The following is a 26,639-nucleotide window of genomic DNA, read 5'->3' as shown; positions in this document are numbered from 1 at the left end:
ATACAAAACAGATTCACCTTCTTGGGTGAGAGAACCCCCTAGCTGCCCTCTCTCCAGACTGCAGCCTCTCCAGAAAGAACAACGCTGTCTGTAGCTTGGCCTTTTTATGCTTTCCTCCTAGGTTCCACCCTTCTGGGCCAGTTTTCCCTCCAAAACTGCTTTCACCCAATCAGAGGGACAGAAGGGGTCCTGAGAAATGGAGGCCCTGTAGCTAGTCCTACACTAGGGTTGCCAAGTCCTACTGTTGCTGTGGCAGGGGAGTCCTCTCGCACATGCAAAGTGTGCATGGCATGATGACATTAAACAGATTTGTGGGCCTATGGCCAAGTAAGGAGAGAGCATGTGAAGGAAGAAACATACAACACAAATTTTGTGGAAGGAAAATGGTCACAGATTAAACAGATTTGTGGAAGGAAAATGGTCATAGGTTAAACAGCAGTACCATCATTGCACCAGGCACATTGCACAGGGGCGCTCTAGGATTCAGATTAAAAACTCTATGGTATCATAGAGTTTTTAACCCAAATGCTAAGACATCCTCCATACAATATGCTCAGCATGAGGATGTCACTTCCAGGTGATGTCATCATGACAGGTACACTGAGTGATGATGGAGCTCTTTGAAGGCAGGAATCCCCCCAGAGGCCCACTCCATGCTGGCAGCTTGGGGACCCCCAAATGAGGGGAATCCCTGTCCCTATTGGAAGATTGGCAGTGCTATTCTACACGGGCTTCTCTGGAGCCTAGGATCATGACAAAAAGTCTTGGGGGTTGACCTGGATGAGGAATGCCCAGCTTGGAGGCTCTCCTAGGATTCATGATCAGGTGGCAAGGGGGAATTACTTAGCAGCACCTGCCCATGTGGCTCCCACTGGTTTGCTACTCCATCGTTTCCCTTCTCAGCAGGTGATCTGGGCAGATGGGTTTCATTGTGTGGCAAGTGGGTCATCAGATGCATGAATCTGTCCCCATGCTGCACCAATGCTTTTTTGTGTGTAACCAATCAATATATCTGTGACCATTTTCCTTCCACAAAATTTGTGTTGTTTGTTTCTTCCTCTACATGCTCTCTCCTTATTTGGCCATGGGCCCACAAATCTGTTTAATCCCAATTTAAGGCATCTACACTTGTGACCATCACTATGTCCACTGGCAACAAATCCCACATTTTAATTAAATTAGTTTGATTACTCTCAGAGTAATGAAGTACTTCCTTTTGTCCATCCTGAATTTCTTTCCCTTCATCATCATTGGATGCCCCGAGTACTAGCGTCATGGACGAGGGAGAAAAAAGGCTGTTTCTATCCATTTTATCTGCCCCATTCAACCATTTATAAAATCCCACCATGTGATTGCTTAGTCATTTCTCCCTGTTTACTAAATATCTCCAGCCTCTTTAGCCTTTCATTCCAGGAAAGGCACTTCAACACCTTCATCATCGTTGTTGCCCTCTTTTGCTCTGTTTCCAGCTTTGAAATGTCCTTTTAGAGATACAATGACCAGTATTGCATGCATTATTCCAAATGAGGAGGCACAATAGATCTATGCTGGGGTATTACAGTATGGGCTGTTTTGGTTTCAATCTCTTTCCTAATAATACCCAATTTGAAGCTTGCCTTTTTCATAGCTGACATACGCTGAGCAGATACTTGCATTGAACTGTCTATTACTACTCCTCAAAATGCAAATATATTGATTCACTTCTTAGCCACAAGGCACATTACATTTTTAGTGTATTTTTTTACATAAAATATACTAGCTAGCTGCACACACACATCTGCCCACTTCACGTCATATGCTTACCTTGATTCTAAAGTTCCTACTTTCATTAAACTCCTATTTATCATGATGTTCTCAGTAAACTGGAATTTGTTGACACATAATAAACTGGAGCTCTAAATTGTTATTAAAATGAGGTTGTCAACCCAGCCTTTTAATACCCTGTTTTGTTTTGTTTTTAACTCCAGTTGATGAGGCACCTCCATTTAAACATCTCAACAAATTGGAGCTTGGGTCAAATCAGAAAGGATTGGATCATATTTTATGTACAAAGAGAAGAGGAATAAGGGGTATCATGTGACCACACTGATAAACTGTGTCCATGTCCAGCCTGTGTTTAATTTCAGTTTATCTGATTGCAGGATAGATAATAGATGGATAGATAGATGGATGGATGGATAGACAGACAATATGAATATTTCTGTGGCAATTGGCAAGATTATGTGGTAAATTGCCACCTATCCTCAGGAAGGTATAAACAGATTCATGTATGTAACATGTAATCTGGATGCTTCTTGTGAGAACTTGTTTATGCAAATATTGCAATTGTGGGCTGGATCTGTATCATGCAGGCCTATTTTTTTTCCAGAGACATTTATGCCATACTTACATTTCAATTGAGCCTATCTAATAGCCTGATATGGTTTAAAAGTAATGTTGTGTGCATCTATTCTGCACTGGTTTATCTTTTTTGGATAATGACATCTCTTAAGGTTTGTTGAAGCCCATTTTAGAATTGCAATGAATGGGTTTCATTACCAAAAATCCTTATCATAGTTGGATAGATTGTGAAATCACAATCTTTTCACTCAGGCTGTGCCATCTTAAAAGTGTTCATGTCTCAAAAAATAAATGTCTACAATCATGCTGGTCTACTGTGCAGTGATACTCCAAATAATGGATTAGCATCATAATGCTATTTTGTGGCACAAATTAAGTTGTCAAAGGATACACATGGCAAATTCGTTTTGCATTAATCTTGCTGTCTTCTCTGAGACATAAAAATCTTTGCCTTTTCCTCAGAATTTCATAATTTGAGCTGTTGTAGTAATGAAATGGGAAAAGTAACAGAAGGGGAAAAGAACATTGTTTATGTTCTTATTTCTCTTTTCTATAACCATTGGTGATGCACAATTAAACAATATTCTTTGTTCCTTTCTTTTTTGTAAGATAAGCAACACCTCAAGTCTACAGAAGGAGGCCTGATTTAGATGTGTCAGAATCAAACAAACTTACCCATAGGAATTTGCACACAATGGCCTGTATAAACTGGGCTTTTACCCATTCTGCAGAGTATATATCATGCTTAAATGGATAAAATAGTGTAAATGAGATGTGGTGTGAGTGCAGGGTCCCATAGGAAAATGTTCTTTGCCTAAGACAGAATCTCAGGCCATTTTTAATGAGATAAAACATTAAGTACCTTTGTACCATCTGTAGCATCCTGTGCCAAGTAAAGGTAGCATATCTGTTCTTTTATGCTGTGCATCTGTGTCAGTCTTTCCAACCTATTGACCCCTATATTTTAAAATTTCACTGAAGTAGCTGGCTCTCTAGCAACTTGGAAGCCATCAGGATATTACATAGAAGTATCCCTTGTTTCCTATACTTATGTCCTTTTCCTTTCCATTCTGTTCTGGTCTCCAAAACAGTTTGCTATGCTCCATTATGATTCATTGCATCTCTTATTTCCAAAGCACCAGCAGCAATAAAATTGTTATCTACATAACTTTCAGGATACTGTTTTAGTGTGCAAATCCCACCTTCAAAGTGGTAGACATATTTAGTGGATGTCCCTAGTCCCAAAATCTGAGATTCATGATGTTCAGATTATTATCACCATTCTGATATATTTTTTAACTTTTTCCTGTAATACACTTCTCACAACATTTTTCCTTTATCACTACAATACCTCATATTCTCTTACAAGAACAATGTTTAGGACTTCCCTCTGTGTAAATCTGTGTAAACTTGTATGTAGCAAAATCCTATGTATTTTTACTTGGAAATAATTCTATTTTGTGATGATAGTTTCCAAATAAGAATAGGACTGCATCCTTAATTCTCCTGTTTTGACAATATGGTATAAACTTGACTAAGTCATTCTTAGTTCTGTAGGTAAGTCATTCTTAGGTATTCAAGGAGATGCTGCTGCCTCTGATTTCTCTGTGGTTCTGAAACTTGCATAAACAATATTATGTGAGATCTGACAGCCAATAAGGTTGCAAATGGTGAATACTTTGATCTGACACATGGTGTTGTTATGCAATTGATGCATAATGAAGGAAGTCACATGGACCAAGAATACGCTTCAGGGAATACAAAGGTATCTTATAATTAAGCAAATATAAACTGATATTGCATGATTTTACTGTCAGGTCTGGTGTCCCAATACCACAAAACAATTTCAAAACAGATTTTAATTACTACAAACTGGGCACAATTCCTAAGCCGACAAAGAGAAACATCTGAACATGGATGCATAGATTTAGGTTGGTTGTAATGATCTGCCTCTCCCCATAAACCCCCTGGAGAGCTTTGCACTCTATTGATCAACATCTACTAGTTATGACTGGCCTAAGGGACATCTACTTGCCTCAATGAGGGCCAGGGCATTTTCTGTGCTGGCCCCTAGCTGGTGGAACTTACTCTCTCCTGAGATCAGGGCCTTGCAGAACTTATTCCAGTTCTGCAGGGCTTGTAAAATGGAGCTGTTCCACCAGGCTTTTGGTTGAGGCTGTGGACACCCAATTAGTTGGTCCCCCTGCGTAGAAGCTGCCCTAACCATTCTGCCCTATGTGGAGTCCTGTATTACATGAGCTTGCATCACTCCAGTGACCATAAGCCCAACTTGTGGCGGGAGGTTGGAATTGCTGTGCTTTTTCACTGTCTTTTAACAGTTTAATGGTTTTTAGCTGTTTATATAAACTGGTTTAAATTGTTTTTGCAATGTGTTGAAGGGTGGCATATAAATGTAATAAATAAGTTACGGCCACATACTTCTGTCAGCATTAATGATAAAATTATGCAGGGACTATGGAAAAGTCTCAGACTGGTTATTCTAATGCAAAGTTTAGAATGCCACCAGGCCTCAGATTCAGCAGAAGCTAACAGGAGCACAGCTCCTGAACCTTTCTGAAGGTTCCTCCTGTTCTTCCCTACCTACCTTGTCCATTGAATAGTAGGTGCAGCTGCATAACAATCCCTGAATTAGGAGAGTGGGCAGCCAGCCAGTCACCAGGGGCTTTGCCACACCCCGAGCACCCCTCATTAGGGTTGCCAATCCCCAGGTGGGGGCAGGGGATCTCCCGGTTTGGAGGCCCTCCCCCCGCTTCAGGGTCATCAGAAAGCAGGGGGAGGGGAGGGAAATATCTGCTGGGAACTTTATTATTCCCTCTGGAGACTTATTCCCATAGGAAATAATGGAAAATGAATCCACGGGTATCTGTGGCTCGGGGGGGGGGGCTGTTTTTTGAGGTAGAGGCCCTAAATTTGCAGCATAGCATCTGGTGCCTCTCCCCTCCAGGTTTCAAAAAGATTGGACCAGAGGGTGCCCCAAAAGAAGGTGCCCCTATCCTTCATTATTTCCTATGGAAGGAAGGCATTTAAAAGGTGTTCAGTCCCTTGAAATGTGATGGCCAGAACTCCCTTTGGAGTTCAATTGTGCTTGTCACAACCTTGCTCCTGGCTCCACCCCCAAAGTCCCCAGATATTTCTTGAATTGGACTTGGCAACCCTACCCCTCATTAACCCCTGGAGAAGCCCACACCACCCTTTTCCCACGTCTTATGTGATTTTGATGGTGGATGGCTTGCTGAATCTCTTGCCAGCCCAAGCAGGCCTCACCCACCCAGGGTTCTTTCCTGTATTGGGTTGCTTTTGGCGGGGGGTGGGGAACAGCATATGCTAATGAGTTATGCTAATGAGCTCTGCCACCTATTTTTCTAAAAAACAACCCCTGCCAGACCCTATGCAATCAAAACAGCAAACTATTTAAACTGTAGTCTGTTTTCTTAAAGAACATATTGAGCATTCTGAACTATACAGTAGTAGATATTTCAAAGGTATTGTGTCTTGTATCACTTGATTTCCTGTTGAGCATTCTACAAAACTTTTGCTGATAAAAACCTCTAGTGACTTTCTAATGATGGTTCCCAGGACAGACATATTATGAATTTTTTAGTCTACATGCTCCAGGAGAATTTTGCAAACAAATCCTAATCTTTGTGACAAATTCCAGTGCAGTATTGTGATGCATTGAATGCTAACAAATATATTCTGACATAAAGTTTTGTGGACTAGGGCCTGTGGAAAAGGGTAATTATTAAGTGTGCTCCTGCCTGAGACCACAGAGTAGCATCACCAGCCAGAGTTGGCAATAATGAATTTAAAATGTTTATGTGTATTTACATTAGTACAGACTAGTTACGAAATAATTGTGGTTTATTTTTGTTTTTAACACACAAGAGTGAACAATACATATTCAACAATACTATGTATAGAATAAATGGATACAAAAGTCAATCAAGCTCCAGTCAGAATGGTTATGATCAACTCCAGATACTGCATTTAAAGATATGTAAGCATAGCATGATCAATAATGTATCTAAATACTTTCTGTGGGAAGCTAGCCATCCCCAGGATTTGTTGAACACTGGGATCATATTCCTCTGAGGAATCTACTTATGTGGAATCTACTTATGGAATCTATTTATGCACAAAAGGTTGCCAATAAGACTCAAATCTCAATTCCATGGAAGTTGTTAAACTTGGATAAAATATTAAACATTCCAAAATAGACCACAACTACGCTGATATTTTTCTTCCCATGAATTAACTTAGTTGTCTTATTTATTCATCTCACTTTTTGACCATGAAGTCCTCAAAGTGACTTACAACATAAAAAAAAAACTTAGCCACTTTCCTAGTTAACACAGCATACAACAAAAAATAACTCCTTATATTCAGCAGGCTGGGCCAGTTAAGATAAGAATAATAATTATCCTTGCAGACAGAAATTGATAGAAAATATCTAACATGCAATATATCTTATACTTGTAATAATTAAATTAGATTGTTTATCTGTGAGAAATTGTTAATTAGTAATAATTATAGATGTGGAAATATAGCAGCTTTTCTTTTGGGAGGTGATTGCTTTTATTTCCAGAATGCTTAAGGGAAAGTCCTTGAGGATGAAGTAATAGCTTCAGGACAGAGTAATGTGAGAAATGTTCTATCATATGTGAGGTATCCAGGAAATAGGTCCATAATGATCCCCCCCAATCTATTAAACAATCACCTCCTATTCAACAAATTCCCCTACAAGCGTCCTCCTTATACCTTCCCATTGTCTGAAAAGAAGAGATGGGATTGGGAACCCACCTAGCCAATCACTTCCAGCCAATTACCTTTGGAGACAAGCTACAGAGAGACTCAATTTCCTTGTGAGAGCCCTCTAAGCCCCACCCACCTCACAGGGTGTTTGTTGTGCGGGGAGAAGATATAGGAGATTGTAAGTCACTCTGAGTCTCTGATTCAGAGAGAAGGGCAGGGTATAAATTTGCAATTCTTCTTTCCCTCCCTGAGTTCTGCGGCAGAGTCCTTTTGTTCTTTACCAATTATATGTCTGATATGATAGAGAGCTGGGGGCACCTTGTTCAGGGGCTTGTGGAACTTAACCCCCTTGGTCCCCTTTGCTTGATCTGGAGATTGTTTAGCAAATAGGACTCTGTGGCCATTTTGGTGCCATTTGGTTGAAAAACCACTCCAACTCCAAATAAGAACCCATATGGAATAATGGCAGACCAACAGAAAGGGATGGGCGAGAATGAAAAATTGATTTCAAGGATGTACAAACTGTTATTGAAATGGTCTACAGAAGAAGAGGTGGTGAAGCCTCAAATGATTAAATGGGCGATTAATTTTAATAAAGAAATACAAATGGAGACGTGGGAACACCTATGGAAGAATTCAATGAAAATATCAACGTGTTATAACATAAAAGAGAACTGTTTCAAAATGCTGTACAGATGGTACATGACACCTAAAAAGTTAACAAAAATGAGTAATCAAGCCTCAGATAGGTGTTGGAAATGTAAAAAACATGAAGGTTCTTTTTACCACATGTGGTGGACTTGTGAAAAGGCGAAACAATTTTGGTCAATGATTCAACAGGAGATCTCGAAAATCTTGGGTTATAATATTAAGAGAGCACCAGATGTCTTTCTGGTGGGATTACAAATGGAAAGCTTTCCGAAGCAAGACAGAACATTGTTGTGGTATTTGCTTTCAGCTGCGAGAACATTGTATGCGCAAATGTGGAAGCAAGACAGAATACCTGAAAAATGGGACTGGGTTTTAAAGGTTCTTAACTGGAGTGAAATGGACAAACTTACTAGAATCTTAAAAGACAACAATTTGGAGAAGTTTAAAGAAGACTGGAGTAAATTCCAAAGTTACGTGGAAATACAACGGAGGGTGAAGAGCCACTTAGTGGTTTATGACAACATTAACTGAACATTAAATGATAAAGAAGAATTGTGATTATTGAATTAGTAGAATATAGTTACATGGTAATTATGTATATATGAGTTAAGATAAAATCAAGACAGTTGGAATTCCGGAGTTGGTTTTATAACTTTGGGTTTTGTATTTAATAAGCATTAAGGGAATTATAGAGAAAGGGTTAGGGAAAGATAACTCTGTGTAAACATTTTATAATGGTGAAAAGATATTTAGTAGTGCATGACAACATTAATTGAACTTTTAATGATAAAGAGGTACTGTGCTATTGTGATAAAAGTATTAGTTTGAACATAGCTACGTAGTAAATATATATATATGAGAGTTAAGATAAGTCTAAGATAGAGGAAGCCCTGGAACTGAATTAATAATTATGTGCGATGTGTTTAATAAGTGCTAAGTGATTATTAGTGAAAAGGTTAGTGAATGATACATACATATATATATATATATATATATATATATATATATATATATATATATATATATATATATATATATATATATTCCTCTCTTATTTCTTCACTAAGATTCTATAATTGTGAATTTACCTCTAATATGCTTTTAATCTGTTTTAAGTACCGGCGGAGGTCATGAATAAGAGTGGGGGGGGGGAGGAAATATGTAATGTATTGGAGAAGTATATTTGAATCTGAATAGGTGAATGTACTTCAATATATTGCAAAATAAAAGTTTGGTCACGCTGAGAAAGGGATGGGGGATTTTGCAATGGAAGCCACTTTCACTTTGTGAAAAGAAACAAACAGAACACATCAAAGATGGCAAATGCAGAATTTTCAGTGGAAAGGTAATTTTTTATTGTCTGTTACTATAAAAGTAGGAAAATGAAATAGATGCAGAGGATTTTGTTTAATGTTGTAACCAGCTGGAACTCTCCTGCAGGATCCCTCTTGACCATGATTTTAGGAATCAATAGAGAGAAGTAGTGCTGCACAGACAGACCAACTTACATAAAAGATTTGAATTGGTTAAAGGGAAAAGAAGAATTTTTTTTTTAAAGTGAAGCAAAAGTCGTGACCGCCATTTTGGGAAAAATAAAAACTTTAAACATTAGTATCTGAGCCTGGGAGGCTCAGAGGACGGTGAAATTGGATTCATTGGAAAGGGCAAGCATAAAATCAAAACTTTTATGTAAAAGATTACATATTTTTGTCAGAAGATCCACAAGTTCAACTTTGAGTTCTTTCAGAACTCTTGGATGTATGCCATCTGGACCTGGTGACTTAATAGTTTTTTAATTCGTCTATCAGTTGTAGGACCTCCTCTCTTGTCACCTCAATCTGACTCAGGTCTTTCAACACCCCTTCCAAAATTAGTGGTTCTGGAGCGGGCAAACACTTCTCATCTTCCACAGTGAAGACGGAGGCAAAAAATGCATTCAGCTTCTCAGCCATTTCCCTATCCTCCTTCAGTAATCCTTTTACCCCTTGGTCATCAAGGGCCCCACTGCCTCCCTGGCTGGTTTCCTGCTTCTAATATATTTGAAGAAATTTTTATTGTTGGTCTTTATGTTTTTTGCAATATGCTCCTCATAGTCCCTTTTTGCCTGCCTCATCACAGTCTTGCATTTGATTTGCCACAGCCTGTGTTCCCTTTTATTAATCTCACTCAGACTAGCTTTCCACTGCTTAAAGGAGTCCTTCTTACCTTTCACAGCTTCCATTACTTTGTTTGTTAACCATGCAGGCCTTTTCTTATACCTGTTTGTTCCTTTCCTAACTTGTGGTATATATTTTATCTTAGCTTCTAGGATTGTAGTTTTAAATAGCCTCCAAGCTTACCCAAGGGTTTTGACTGTATTTACCTTTCCTTTAAGTTTCCTCTTCACATGCCTCCTCATCTCAGAGAATTTACCCCTTTTAAAGTTAAACGTGGTTGTGCTGGTCTTTTGGGGGCAACTCTCTATTTATACAAATGGTGAAATCAATAACGTTATGGTCACTGTTCCCAAGTGGTGCGATCACTTTTACATCTCTCACCAAGTCTTGGGCATTACTTAGGACCAAATCCAGGATCGCCCCACCCCTGGTAGGTTCTGAGACCATCTGCTCCATAGCACAGTCATTGAGAGCATCAAGAAATTCAATCTCTTTCTCTCGACCAGAACACATATTGACCCAATCAATCTGTGGGTAGTTAAAATCACCTACCTTTAAAGCCCTATATCGTCGAGGACCTGTCTGCCTTAGGGACCGTCTCTCCCCATATATCCCTCAGAGGGTACTTAGATCTGGTTCTCAAAACCTATTGGTAATCACTGGGCCAAAGGAGGCCAAACTGAAAGTCACCAGGGAAAGGCCCTTTTCGATCGCTGCCCCCCCACTGGTGGAACCAATTGCCAGAATAGGTGAGGGCCTTGCGGAATCTTGGCCAGTTCCGCAGGGCCTGCAAAACCATCCTCTTCCAGCTGGCCTTCAATTAACATGGAGCCTGCTTAGTAGATGGAAGGTCATTGCACTGAAAATGGAATGATACAATACTTCGATCTTAGTATCAAATGAAATAATATGCTGTTTTAATTATTAGAATGCTTAATGTTACTGAATGTACTATTTTATAGGATGTATTCTTTTACTACTGTGAAATTTTATGTTGTGAGCTGCCCTGAGCCTGCCTTGGCAGGGAGGGTGGGATATAAATAAAATAAAATAAATAAATATCTCTGAATGTCTTGTCTTAAAAACCCTATGGGATCACGGCAAGTCGGTTGTGACTTGATTGCAAAAAGAATTATACTAATTCTGACCTCACAAACTACAAGTAAATCCACAGATCGTAGCTGGTAAAAGGTAGAGTGGCACTTGGTAGAATGCAGTCAGTGCTTTCCTGAGGTAAGTATAGCTGTGAACACAATGCCTGTCTGTGTGAATCTTGTCAAGCGGACACATGTTTGGTTGCTCCTTGTGTTTGTTTTGTACTTGCTTTGAAACCAGAATTTGGCTTATATAAGTCTGAGCAAAACTGTAACTCTTTGGACTTTACAGTAGATGTAAAACTATGCAGATGTGCCCCAAGGAGTTCATCTGCTGCTGTACTGGCATCTCCAGCAGCTGAAGGGCTGTTGTAAGCTTTCTTTGCTTTTCCTGTATTTTATATCACCTTGCTTGCTAATAAACAACATTATTATCACCTGTGGTTTTTCTCTTTGGGGGCACCTTTTGAACCAAGGACAGAGTCTGGCTGGACCAGCCTCTCCTAGTAAGCCAGGTGAATAAGTGGAGTCAGTGGACTGCCCTTTAAGACAATTCAGAAACTGTAGCTGGTACAGAACAGGGCAACCCAGTTGTTCTTAGGGACTTGCCTATTCTAAAACAATTGCATTGACTGCTAGTTTCCTTCTGAGTTCAGTTCAATGTGCTGTATATGAATTTAAACCATTTTTTAACTCAGGGCCCACATATATCTTCCCATTTGCCCCCATGTATCAACTGTAGTCTTCAGGTTTTCTTTCTTAGCTGTTCCCCCTCTTAAAACAGCCTACCTGGTATTGACCAGAACCTTTGCTTTTCTATCATCGTTCCCACCCTGTATAATGGGCTGTTTGAAGAGGATGCTGTAAGGCTATTTTATTTGCCAGGGCTTTTTTATCAAACTCTTTGGAACTCTCTCTCCCAGGAGACAGGTGTAGGCTGCATGCTTTGTTTTCCCAGGGGGAGAGGCTTATTTGGGAATGTTGTCATATAGTTCAGATTTGAGCTTCAAGCCTCCCTCAGCCCTGGAGAGGCAGGATGTAAATATGTTAGTAAATAAATAATTTTGCCCATGTTGCCACTGGAGAGGACCATCCTGACTGGGATTTCTGGGTCCATCAATCTCACTGCCCTTCTAATTCTTTATAAGAATTGGTTTTATGCATAAGTTGTTCCATCATCTGGGGCTCTGCCTGCTAGGCAGGAGAAAATCATTGCTTTTACACACCAGCAGGGAAGCACTGACTGGAGAAAGGCTAGAACTACTGAGGGAATCTTTTAAAAAAAGTTCTGAATTTAAATGACATCTTCAGAGGCTGGATCTGTGACTCCTCCTGAAATTTCCTTTACTTCTGACCAGGGCTTTTTTTTTGAGCTGGAACGCACTGGAACACTGTTCCGGCCGGCCCGGGTAGCATTCCGGCTGCCTAGACCAGCGTTCCAGCTCGCTTCCCAGATGGCTGGCAGTGCTCAGGGGGCCAACTAGCGTTTGTTGGGCAGTGTCCTGAGGTAGCGCGTGCCAGCGGGACTCCTGAGTGGGGGCCTCAGATGTCGTGTGCGCAGGTGCAGTTCCAGAGGCCCAGCTGCACCTTTGCGGGGGCCTCCCAATATCGCATGTGCCAGTGGGACTCCAGAGGCCCAGCCACGCCTTCGCAGGGGCCTCCCAACGTTGTATGTGCTGGCAGAGTTCTGAAGGCCCAACCGCACCTTCATGGGGGCCTCCTGATGTCGCACGCACTTTTGAGACTCTGGAGGTCCAGCTGTGCCTTTGCGGGGGCCTCCTGACATTGCATGTGCCAGCAAAGTTCTAGAGGCCCAGCTGCACCTTTGCGGGGGCCTCCCCATGTCTTGCACACCAGCGGGACTCTAGAGGCCCAGCTGCGCCTTCATGGGGGCCTCCCAACAACATGCATGCTGGTAGGACTCCATGCTGGTAGGACTCCATGGGGCTTCCTGAGAGTCAGCAGTTTTACAGGTTAGTTGCTCCCATCTCCATCCTTATCTCTCTCTCTCTTTCTTTCTCTCTCCCCCCTTTCATTCATTCATTTTTTCTTTTTGTCAGTCTTTCTTTTCTCTGTCTGTTTGCTTTATCTTTCTTTCTTTCTTTCTTTCTTTCTTTCTTTCTTTCTTTCTTTCTTTCTTTCTTTCTTTCTTTCTTTCTTTCTTTCTTTCTTTCTTTCTTTCTTTCTTTCTTTCTTTCTTCACTACACCATGCTGGCTCTTGTGATGGAGTAGTGTGCTGGAATTTGATTTTTTTTTTCTGGGATGGCTATATATATATATATGTCTATATATTTCTGGACTTTTTCCAGTGCTAGAATATCTTATTTGAGGTGTGGTATTGTATACAATTCTGATCATCACACCTCAAAAAAGATATTCTAGCACTTTGGGTGATGTCAGAGTTGTGGCCTAGTATGCAAATGATGGTGATGTCAGAAGTGTGGTTTCACATACTAATGAGTTCCTGCTGGGCTTTTTCTACAAAAAAAGCCCTGCTTCTGACTAGAGAGGTTCCTATATTCTGGCTTGCATCCATTGGCAGTTCTGATATATCCTTTTGTAATGAACCATAGTTTTGCAGAAGATGGAAAACAAATTGGATCTATAGGAGGTGAGCCAGAACTTCACAGCTGATGCTGTTTGAGGCTTTAATATTGGTCTAGTTAGGGCATCTTTAGTGTCTGAGGCATTAAAAACAACTTCTAATTGGGTAAACTTGAGAGTAAAAAATTTACATTTCTATTGGTTGGACAGAGAGTGGCACCTTGGAATCCAAATACATTTTTACACATATATAGTTTAAAGCAACTGGAGCAGGTCACAGCCAGTTCTGTAGTGACCCTGTTTGCTGGCAACTGCTGGCTGTTCAATATGAATCACTTCCATGCTGATTCACACAATACCTCACACTTGAAGGTGGCCCCTAATTCAATTAGGCTGACTGAATTTGGAGTTGAATTTTATCTTAAAAATGCAGTACTTGGAGCTACAATTATTTCCTTTGACTCAAGAAAAAAAGAACTGCATCATAAAAGCGCAAATGGACAAAATAAAATGAGTGGCATTGGCTAATTGTGTGATACAAAAGCATTATTCTCTGAGAAGCAAAAGAGAAATAAGCTTGTAGCAAACACTTGTAGACGGCAAATAATGGAAAAACCCATCAGAGAAGTTTCATTGAGCTGTACATCCACTGTTCTGGAACTTAGACTACTGTGGGTTTGGGATGTTACCACATTTCATTCAGTGTTTTGATTGAAAAGTCCAGTTTCTGTCATGGGTTCTCCCCTCTTAAGATGAAATTGTGGTCATCTTATGAAAATCAACAATAAAATGCAGGAAACTCGCAAATACCTCCTCCCATGCCCCCAGTGACACCTGCTCTGCACTTAGGTGACAAAAAAAAAACAAACCTCCAGGATCCCTGCCCAAACTGTCCTGAAAAAAAAATGCTGCTTGATCCCAAAGTGGTAAACAGTATTCCCTGGGTGTGTAAGCAAGGGCCAAGAAAACTAAGCACTGATGCAACTCATCTTGCCCTCCCTCTAATGATCTGCTTAAGTTCACAGGATCTTCATCACTGTCAGATGGCCATCTAGCCTCTGTTTTAAAACCTCCAAAGAAGGAGAGCCCATCACCTCCTGAAGAAGTCTGTTCCACTGAGAAATCACTCTGTTGGGAAGCTTTTTCTAATGTTTAGTCAAAAGCTCTTTTGATTTAATTTCAACTCATTGTTTCTGATCCTTCTATGGACCTTCTGGGACCATAGAAAACAACTCTGCACCATTCTCCATATGACAGTCCTTCAAGTACTTGAAGATGGTGATTATATCACCTCTCAGTTGTCTCCTCTGCAGGCTAAACAACCTTCAAGCGAGGCCGAAGGTGTACAGGCCTTGAAGAGCTCTGCGGCGGGCCTCCAGTGTGTCTGTGGAAAGGGTGGGGCGAAGTACCAGGGTAGCTGGGCTACCAGTGGGATGACGGCCCCCCCCCTCCCCTGATAACTGGAGACCATAGGCAGAAGAACAAGAGCTGGGAACAGGCTGAGACAGCCGACGAGGCGAGGTGTGAGTGGAGGTTGTTTGGTGGAGAGGGAGAGGGTGAGACTAATTACAAATCCAACTTGCAGTTCTGGGTCCCTGGGGCGGTGGCTGCGAGGCGGCAGTGACACGGGGGGGGGGGCTAGTACCTCCCTGGGCCCCTGGTGCTGGGCAGAAGCTGCCTCGGGTTCTCAGATTGCATGATCCCCTTCCCTTGCTACCCCGCCACCACCCTCCAACAATAAGAGCTATGCTCTCACACTGCTTAAGAATAAGAACTGAACTCTCTGCTTTTTGCTTGCCTTGCACCTTCTGGACACTACCGCACTTTAACAACATAAAGAGAAGAACTCTGTATTTCATTGCACCGTCACTTTGTAAACAACTGCACTTTTGCCCTCCAATACTATTGTTCTTAACTACCAATTTTTGTAAAACTAGATAATTAATTATTTATTGGTCTTTTAACTAGTTTCTTCGATTAGCTACGTTGTTATATTGCTGGCAAATTAATAAGAGATGAGGATTAGTGGTAGAGGTTTTAATTAAGGAGCCAAGGGATTTATTAGTTTATTAACTTTAGCTAAGGAGTTAGTGGGGGTTGGTTGAGGGACTTAAATTTGAGAATTAGTGGATTGGTAGTTGGCATTATTGATTGATCAGAACATAAGAACTAAAAGAGAGCAGAGGTATTGTTACTACCAGCTGTTGAGCTGGTGTCCACCAGTAGATGATGACTGGCCTGGGGATTCCGGTACTCCTGGGGAGGGGAAGGTATGATGGTGGGAACAGGCAGATTTATAGGCAAAGGGGGCCAAGACAAAGTGGTGCTCGGCCACCTTCCAGCCTGTGTCCCATCCCAATGGTGACAGGTAGTGTGGCCAGACGAATTTACTCGCCTCCATCACTGGTGTTATGTAATGCCAAGTCCATTAATAACAAGACCATGATCCTTCGGGTTTTCCTGCTGGAGCAGGATGCGGACCTGGCATGCATGACTGAGACCTGGGTGCGGGATGGGGAGACTGTGGCTCTCTCCCAGATGGCCCCCCCAGGATACTCGGTCTTTCACCAGTCCCGGACTAGCGGGCGGGGGGAGGAGTGGCATTGCTCATACGAGAGGCTTACTCCTTTAGGGCTTTCCCGGCCCCGGAAATTCCAGGTGTGGAATGTGCCGGCCTGATGTGGGACGTTGGGGGGGGGGTTGGCGATCTGGCTGGTGTACCGACCGCCTAACGCACCGGCTAGCGCCTTACCATCCCTGATGGAGGCTGCAGTGGGCTGGGCGTTGGAGTACCCTAGGCTATTGGTCTTGGGTGACTTCAACGTTCATGCCGACGACATGGCTTCCAGTCAGGCGTTGGACCTAGTGTCATCCATGGTGACACTGGGACTCTCCCAGGTTGTTACAATGCCCACTCATCAGGTGGGACACATGTTAGACCTGGTCTTCGTGGCGGGAGTTTTAGTGGACAATATTGCTACTATAGCAGTGCCATGGTTACTGCTATAGTACATGGTTATAGCAGTAACCATCGGTTACTGACCTGCCGCCTCGCCGACGCGGGGATTCAGGGGTTAGCTTTATAGTGGCTTTCCTCTTTCCTCGAAGGTCGGGGACAAAGGGTTGTGATTGGGGGTGAGCTATCCCGGAGCCGCATGCTTGATTGCAGAGTGCCTCAGGGGGCGGTTCTCTCCCCGATGTTATTTAACATCTATATGCGTCCCCTTGCCCAGATCGCCCGAAGGTATGGGCTGGGTTGCCACCAGTATGCTGATGACACCCAGCTCTATCTACTTATGGACGGCCAACCGGTCTCCGCCCCAGAAAATCTAGACCGGGCATTACAGGAAGTGGCTGGGTGGCTCAGACTGAGCTGGCTGAAGCTAAATCCAGCGAAGACAGAGGTCCTTTGCTTGGGTCGTCGGGGTCCGGGGAGGGAAATCCCCCTACCAGCTTTTGATGGTGCGCCACTGATAGCGGCGAACAGGGTCAAAAGCCTGGGGGTACTATTGGGGTCCTCCTTAACGATGGAGGCTCAGATAGCAGCCACTGCCAAGTCCACATTTTTTCATCTTAGGCGGGCAAGGCAGTTGGCCCCTTTCCTGGAGCGCGACGATCTAGCAACAGTGATCCATGCCACGGTCACCTCGAGGTTGGACTACTGCAATGCTCTCTACATGGGGCTGCCTTTGTGCCGAACTTGAAAGCTGCAGCTAGTGCAGAATGCCGTGGCCCGGCTGCTGCTAGGACTCCCAAGAAGGGAGCACATCCGTCCGGGGCTCCGGGATCTGCACTGGCTGCCAGTAGCTTACCGAGTCCGGTACAAGGTGCTGGTTATTACCTTTAAAGCCCTATATGGCCTAGGACCTGCCTACCTGAAGGACCGTCTCTCCCCACATGTTCCCCAGAGAGTACTGAGATCGGGAACTCAAAACCTCCTAGTTATCCCCGGGCCAAAAGAAGCCCGTTTAAAATCTACCAGGGACCGGCCTTCTCTGTTATGGCCCCTTCCTGGTGGAACCAGCTGCCGGAAGAGGTGAGGGCCCTGCGGGACCTTGCTCAGTTCCGCAGGGCCTGTAAGACAACCCTCTTCCAGCTGGCCTATAACTAGCTGGCACAAGAAACCAAGTGTGGTTATACTAGATTTCTGCCGTCCTTAATGTTTTAAATGTTTTAAATGTCTTAAATATTTTAAATGTATTAATTATTTTAACTGTTTATATGTTTAAATCTTATTTATGTGAGATTTTATGTTGTGAGCCGCCCTGAGCCACTTGTTGGGAAGGGCGGGATATAAATCATAAAATAAATAAACAAACAAACAAACCTTTCCTCATAGGACAGTCTCCAGACCCCTCACTACCTTCATTGTCCTTCTCTGGACACACTCCAGCTTGTCTATATCCTTCCTATACTGTGGTGCCCAAAACTGAACACAATATGCTAGATGAGGTCTAACCAGAGCAAAGTGATACCATCACTTCATGTGATCTGAACACTATACTTATGTTGACACCTTCTCTCTGATCCTTTTAACTGGAGATGCCAGGGACTGGTTTGGGGAATTTGTGAGCAAATCCGGTGCTTCATTCTTGAGCCACAGCCCCTTAGTACTGTAAAAAGCAGTTTGATATGACTGTTAAAATTGCTACCATCCCTATTATAGACTCACACTCCCACTGAAACTCCCTCCACTCCTCTAACACCTCCTTCCCCCGGCTCCACCCCAAATATCAAGGAATTTCCCAAGTCAGATTTTTAAGCCTCCCTGTCCTCAAGGAGTAGCATTTTAGGGACATGTTTGGTTACAGCTGGAGGAAGGGAGTGTAGACATTACAAGGGAATATTTCGAATTGTGGCATATCCAAAGTTATGTAGCGTAGATGTCAAGTTTTGCTGTAGTCCAGAGCTATCATGCCATCCAGCATTCCCTTTCAGTGAGGCTTACATTGAGAAGAGCCTCAGAAAAGGCTGAGTGATGTCAACACTCAGTTCCCTCTTCTGCTAGTGGCCTCTCCTTTGAAAACTTAGGTCAGGTATGACACTTCCTCTCAGGGTCTCCTAGGGGTCACTTTTTAAAGGGACCTTTGGGGGGGGGCTGAGTCACCTCCAGCCTGACCCTTTCCCTCAGTCTCAGGGGCTGTACTTAAGGGACTGGCAAACTTTTAGCCCAATGGGCTGCCTGCTTGGGATTCTGGCTTACCTGCCTCTCTCCAGGTGATCACCTTAAAGGACTTTGCCCCCAGCACCTATGGGCCTAAGAAGCCTACTGAAGCCTGGTCCACCCCACAAATAAAATAGCTTCTTCAGCTCCTGTTCCCTGGAAAGGGTTGACCCTTGGCTGTGCTGGGTTCAACTTCACCTCAGTCACTCTTGCTAGCTCCCTGGAGCTGCCATCTGGCCAATCCTTGGCCCCCAAGTTGAATGCTTGATGGAGTCCTCATCTGTCACAGCACCAACTGTGCTGTACCCTTCCTCTGCATCCTTGCTGCTTCCTCTATCAGCCTCCCTCCCCCATCTTGTGGCTGTCCTCCTGGCTTGCCTGTCTGGTCCCGGCATTTCAGTGGAGCACTAGGCAGTTCCTGCAGTGGCAAGCCAGACTCCTGAGGCTTCTCCTTGCTTCCTAACTGGGTGTGGTCTGGTATCCTCTCCTCTTGTGCCACTAAGCATGGGGGTGGGAATGCTAACCCCCAACAATATTTTTAAATATATTCACATTGGTATCAAGACGCTGAGATTTACCTTAGCTATTACTAACATCCTGTTATCTCAATCAGAGTTATAGCTGAATTAGTTATCTCTGGATAACAGCCATATCGCTTTCTAGAGCAAGGAATGACACTCAAGCCACAGAATTTGCCGATGAGTTGGACCACAGTCGGACTTACTTTACTGAATCTTCCTTTGTACTCACATTGATAATCGGCACACTGCATGTCTTCCAAACTACCTGCTGAAGTGACTGTGGTTAACATTCTCAAAGGAGCTCTTGTGTCAGGGTGACCTACGTTACAGCAATATGTGTGAAGGCGCATGGCTTGCAAGAGCAATCTAATTTATTCACAATTAAAAATAACTTTCTTTTGCTCTGACCTGTGCCTCCATTCTGTTAGTCACAGCCTTGTTTTAAGAATGCAATTACCAGGCGGCTGTTTCAATTTGAATGGCCTGTCTCTTGCTACAACATGCAGTAGCCACAATTGCTTAGAGCAGAAACAGACCAAATAAAGGAAGGTGAAAAGGCTCACTAAACTGAATGTGAAGGGAGCTTGAGTATTACAGAGTTAAGAAGCTGTGCTTTCCTAGAACTGTAGATGAAGGTTTGGGAGGAGGGTTGTAAATGGATTCCTGAAAGACTGGCTCCCAGAGTATAACTAAAATACCTTTTTTTTTTTTTAAATTTTAGCCAAAGTTCAGCTCTTAGAGTCTGTTTTTAGTGTCTGTGCTTTCAATGCTTGGACCTGGGAAGAAAAAAAAAATCCTGCTAAAAAAGAAAGACTGCTATTTGCCAGAATTTCACTTCAGGATGTATTATTAATTAGCATTGCAGTCAGCCTGCAAGATTATAGCTAATGCAGGCATTCTGTATGGCATCATGAAAAATGCAGTTTATCTCCTTCACTGCACCCCATCAGCTTCTCTTCTCACTTATCATATATTGCTGTTACTCAAAGAAGCTTTTCTTCTCCTCCAAGGCTTCGTCTAGTTGTGAGTGCCACACTTCCCTTGCCACACGTGGCTCCTCTATTCCCCTGAATACCACAGAGCAGTTCATTCAGACCTCTAAAGAATGGCTTCATCAGGCACATTAATGCTTATTTTCATCCTGGACCTTTACAAATCACCTTTAACTTGCTGAGTCCAACAGCTTTACAACATTGATCCATTTCAAGACACATCCTATTGGGGATGGGGGGGGGGGGGAGAATCATATTGTGAAGCGGCAAGCTAAATTTCCAAGACATATTTCTAATGTCATCATTATTTAAAGCAAGGGTGGTCAACAGTAGCTCTCCAGATGTTTTTGCCTACAACTCCCATCAGCCCCAGCCATTGGTCATGCTGGCTGGGGCAGATGGGAGTTGTAGGCAAAAAACATCTGGAGAGCTACCGTTGGCCACCCCTGATTTAAAGGATACCACATTACAACACAGTGCAGTAAAGGATCCTTGTTGTCATACTTAATAATTCTTAGGAATTTCTTAGACACCCCCCCACCCCACCCCACCCCCAAAAATACAGTTCTTTCACAAATATAAGATAAACTATGGAAATGGAAGAAATAAAGAATTACAAATGTCTGGATAACAAATGAATGGAACTTGGAACCAACCTTCTCAAGAATCTTCACATTAATGCTGGTTGGACTGTACCATGTCAGACTGTAGAGGAGATGAGAAGATGGGGTTGTATTTTAAAATGTTCCCATTGCTCACATAAAAAGACCCAAAATCCTGTGCTTAAAACATCTAAACATTTAAGGATAAGGTTTCAGCCTTGCCTGGGTTCAGGTAGAGGGCTCAAGGTTGACTCAGCCTTCCATCCTTCTGAGGTCAGTAAAATGAGTAACCAGTTTTCCAGGCCCAGCACTAGGAGTTCTAGCACCCCAGGCCAACCCCCCCCCCCCCCCCGCCAAGGAATCTTCCCATGCATGCAAAGCATGGCCCTCTCCTGCTTCAGAGGCAGCTGTTAAGAGGCTGCCTCCTTCTTTCTTGCGTAGAAAGAAGGAGGTGGCCTCTTCCCAGCCCAAGCCAAATGTTCTTTCTTCAAGAATGTGTGGCTCGGGCCGCCCCTTGCCCAGCCCTCTCCGGCTTCACAGGGTAAGTGGGGACAGGGAGGTGGCTCCTGCCCCCACCCCTCACCCCTGCATCGAGGTGGCGCCCCAGGCAGCCATCTACCTCACCAACTCCCATGCAACATCCCTGCAGCTTGCTGGGAGTAAAGCATAGATGAGTGGGGAAGGCAATGGCAAACTACCCTGTAAAAAGTCTGCCTTGAAAATGTTGTAATGCGACATCACCCCAGAGTCAGAAACGAATGGTGCTTGCACAGGGGACTACCTTTACCTTTTAAAACAGGGTCCTATCATTATTGCAGGCAGGGTGTATAAGAGAAAGCCTAACTATTGCTGGGAATCTAGAAGCCCAGATGAACAGCTCAGGCTTAAGAGGTCTCTGTTCTTGGAGACTAGAATATATGGTGCCAAAAGCAATGGAGGTACCTAGGCTTAGAGTTGTAGTCATTCTTTATTTCATCTTGTAAAGTGCAAAGTAGAACTCCATTCACAAAACAGTGAAGGGTGGATCACATATCCCCATTGAACACAACAGAAGAGGCAAAAACGTCTTCAGACATGGCTCTAACTCAGGAGAGTTCTGTATCTATATTGGTCCACTTGAGATCCATCTTCCAGTCAATTAACAAAAATTACAGTGCTGTTCTACCCATAAGGAATAGCCCCGTGGTGCAGAGTGTTAAAGCTGCAGTACTGCAGTCCTAAGCTCTGCTCATGACCTGAGTTCGATCCTCGGTGGAAGCTGGGTTTTCAGGTAGCCGGCTCAAGGTTGACTCAGCCTTCCATCCTTCTGAGGTCAGTAAAATGAGTACCCAGCTTGCTGGGGGAAAAGTGTAGATGACTGGGGAAGGCAATGGTAAACCACCCCATAAAAAAGTCTGCTGTGAAAATGTGAAAGCAACATCACCCCAGAGTCGGAAACAACTGGTGCACAGGGGACCTTTCCTTTTCTCTCTACCCATAAGAGGGTCAAAGTGGAATTAGAACAAGTTCTCCAGAATTTCTAGATTGGGTGGTTGTCTTTCTGAAGTTTATATCTGCCTAGTTTGGAAGGAATTTATGATCCTTTAATACTATGTTTTGTAAAGCAGAGCAATCCTAAACTGGTTTACTCAGAAGTAAGCACCATGTTATTCAATATGGTTTATTCCCAGGAAAGCATCCTTAGAATTCCAGGCACAGTATTGTGCTTATGAAACATATTTTTTATATAAGTTGCAATCACATCACACTTTTTCAGATAACACATCAGAAAAAATAAATAGTCTAATCAATTATCCAATCAAGAAAGTGGTATTTTTTTTTACTCATAAAGCAATGATTTCTTCAAAATGTAGCTGAGCTTTTTAAGCACTCCTGAAAACTCTTCACTTATATGATAATATAGTTGAGTCAAAAACAAAAATAAGCTGCCAATTTACATTGCAACCCAGTTCTGACGTTAATTCTTCAGTGGCATGACACCCTGGCTGTATTAATCTAACTCCCCTCCCTTTTATCCCCTCTTTTTGCTCATTGTTCCTGTGCTCCTTTGATTATTATTTTCATCATTGTTTATTTTTCTTACTGTGCTTATCTGCCTTTCTGATGGCCACTAAGATAGCGCAGCCTGTCTCCCTGCTTACTTGATGCTATTCTTCTGCTTTGCATAAACGGTTTATGAACACATAGACATTTGACTTCCTCAGAACCCCACTTATATTTCACTTGCCTTTATCAGCTGATTTATTCCTTCCAAGACAGAAGATGAATAGTTTGCTGTGTGTATTTTAAAATCAAAGCTGAATGGGAAAGGCTGGATTAATCATATTTTATTCCAAGCCCACTTATCTCCATCACCTATTGTTTAGCCCTGTCAGGAGTGATATGTCTGCAATATCCTATCGGTGGTTCACTCACTGTGGAATCATGGGGGTTTTGCTTATTCATGAATCCAGTCTTCTTGTTATAACAAATGCTGCAGAGGGGTCTCACTGAAATGTTCAACACTGAACCTGTCACTATCACAAGCCTGCCCTGAATAACAGATTTTCCAAACAGTCAATAATCAGGCTCAGAAAATTACATACAAAGCTTGGATTAGGACCAGTGTGACTGGGCAAGTATCTCACTTGTCTTGCTATTTACCTTGAGGTATTTTACCTGGCATGTCTGTACTACAGATGTGCATTCATATATATCTGGTCTAAATATATATGCAAAAACTACCTTATCAATTTTTTAAAGGTTTATTTTTAAAAAGTTTATTAGGATACTGGGACATTCCGGAAATATTTGGAAGTAATCAGGAATGTCAAGACCCTGCATTTTAAGACTCCCAGGACTGTTTTTTCCCCTTTGAATTTTGCTGTGTGTCTCTGTCAGTGTCTTTTTTCCAAGACTTGGGGTGATTCCACACTCACATTGGTCAGGGGCAGGCTTCCGTTTTGGGATGAAGCAAGCTGGCGATTTCACACTAGAAGCTCTGCATCGACATTTTGCACGGAGCAAACCTACAATTTGCCCTGCCACAGGTTTACACTGCGGCGGAGCAAATTGCAGGTTTGCCCTGCGCAAAATGCCGGCAAGGAGCAAATGGTGCGAAATCGCCAGCTTGCTCCACCCCAAAACGGAAGCCCGCCCCGGACCAACGTGAGTACGGAACCACTCTTGCTATCAGTTTGCCAGGTTGATATGGCTTCAGTTATGTGCTTTGAAATTAAGAACATACAGTTTTAAGAGAAGCCATGCTGGAGCAGGTCAGTGGCCCATCCAGTCCAGCAGTCCCCAATGAATCCTTCCTCAAAGGCAAAAATAGACTTAGAATAAGCCCTTTTATTGACCTAAACTTTGGCTTAAAGATTGGTAATTCTGTTGTGGTTGCCTAGCACCATTGCCAACATTTGTTTTTTATAGCTACAGAGCTGCTTCTATCCTTTTGGTGGGTTTTAACCCACAAAGTATTTTTTTTATTATTTTTGTGCAAACCTGCAGCTTTCCTCAGGTTTGTAGGAAGATCTCTCTTGCGTATCTATGACTTTGATTGTTGAATTTAAATATCCACAAATAGGACAATGTTGAGAATGAGATACACTGGCTGGTTACAGACCAGCACTTTGGGTTGACTCAGAGATGCCGCTGAAGTCGACCCAAAAAATCTGTGCAGATGGCAATGTCTTCCACTGGTCCTCCTCCCATCCTCCAGGTTCCTGAGAATGGCTCAAAAAGCTACCACTTCCAAATATTTAAGCCGGCCATCAGTCACCTCTGGGCTGTCTGGACTGGGAAGGGCGCATGGGAAGTGACTTGGCGGTGTGGAACTGCCAAGCCGCCTCAAGCTGTTCCAGTTTTTTTTAAATGAAACCAATCAGGGCGCTTGTGTGCATGAGCGCTTGCCCCACAAGGGGAAACAAAGGGAATCTGACTTCCAGGGCACCTTCCTGTGTGAAGGCGGCCAGCCGCATCACTGGGGACTGTCTGGAAGCTCTGGGACTGCTCTTTTTGTGCTGTCCTGATTCGAGACACCTCCCAGCTGCCCCAGAATGCCTGTCTGGTATCAGCCATTAATTCCTAATATATATACCTATAAATGATTGACACTAGAAGCCCAGATAAACAGCTCAGGCTTAAGGGCTTAGAAATGCATAAAACAAAGCACCAATTATTGATAGTAGTAATGAAATAAGCAGATCCAAACTGTTCAAAAGTCTTTCCCTGTGCTAATGTTAATGAGAGGCATTTTTACGCTACCCCATAAGAAATGGACCACATAACTCTGTGCTTTGTGCTAGGTCAGTGTTAAAGGTCATGAGCAGTCCAGGCAACCAAAATGAGGCAAAGAATGATTATGTAAGCCAACTCCACTTCCCATCCACAGGCTTTTCACTATGGCTGCTTCCCCACACTCCCACTCTAAAATGAAATAATACGGGATTAGCTGTCTTCCTTTTGGTGCCAAGCAGGAATGGGTGAGGGTGGGAGGCAGATCCTTCAGATTGGCTTGGAAGGAAGCGCCCCCCCCCCCCTTGCATTGTGGTAGAGTTGGGTCAATATTTAGGTATGGTCCAAGGACTTGTTAGGATAAGTAAGGATTGCGGAAGCAGAGATGCTTACTAGTGCATAGATAAGGATGATTGGCAAGCACTATGAAACGCAACTAAATGGATGGCTTTTTCCTTCGACCAGTCTATCATTGGCTGTGTGGCTGGTAGGTTGGGGAAGGAACTTCTAGTTGCTGTATGGCATTTGGGCAAAGAGGGATAATGCTGGGATAAATAAAAGAGGTTGTAATGCCAGCTCAGTTTGGGGTTAGCCTGAGGTTGCTCCAAATGTCCAAAAAGCTAACAATCAGTAGTTAACACACTTTTAAAGGTATGTTATAATACTGGTCAACCATTAAGAAAGCCAGCTTAACATACACAGTGGGGTCTTATTCCTGTATTTTTTGTGTGTTTTGTGTGTGCATGTGTTTTTTTTTTGGGGGGGGGGGGTTTAACATAACAACATACAGAAAGAAAAAGCATTGAAGAAAGGAATATTCTTTCATCCCACTAAATCTCTGTGTTAAATATTGGCTGTGCATGGTGGCCTTACTATTTAAAAATACTTCTCCAGTTGCCTTTAAGGAGCTACTATTTTTAAAAGGCAGTAACTTATATAGTGAATTTTGCAACAATGTAGTCATAGTTAAACAGAGTTATTTGATTAATTATCAGTCAAGGCTGCTATTCATTTCATGGGTACCCTGTTTCTTACTGTAGTGCTACAATTTGACAAATTGTCCATATTTTTTTTACTTACAGGTCCTGTCACTTGTTGAATGTGTAAACACATGCATTTAGCTAGATGTGAAAACTCATATTCTGGGTGATGTATTAAAAAGAATTAGTAGATCTTGAATGGATAAGAATTCTAGAATTGTGAAGGAGAGAAGATGAAGTACTTGGAGCTTGATAAACTGAGGTTTCAAATGTGAAGAGAAAATTCAACTTGTCTTTTAAAGAAAACCTTCCAGATGACTATGCTTCTGGCTGCCAGCTCTTATTCTAAACCACAGCATGTATAGAGCTTGGCATTAATTCCGCAGGCGTGTTGCCACGAGTATTCAATCACATTGTTCAATTACATGGTAACTGAATGCTGACACCTACTGACATACAAAACCATCAGACTATAATAACACTGTTGAAAGCTGATTGATGCACATCATACATATTATTTTATTCTCCCCCCCTTTTTACTCAGCAGCACTTAGCTGTAAAAAAAATGGTATATTGTATCATGCCAAAAAAACCAAAAAAACCCTG

This window comes from Heteronotia binoei, chromosome 5 (assembly GCF_032191835.1).
Source record: "Heteronotia binoei isolate CCM8104 ecotype False Entrance Well chromosome 5, APGP_CSIRO_Hbin_v1, whole genome shotgun sequence".
NCBI classification, from domain to species: domain Eukaryota; kingdom Metazoa; phylum Chordata; class Lepidosauria; order Squamata; family Gekkonidae; genus Heteronotia; species Heteronotia binoei.
Note: the sequence above shows the minus strand (reverse complement) of the source record.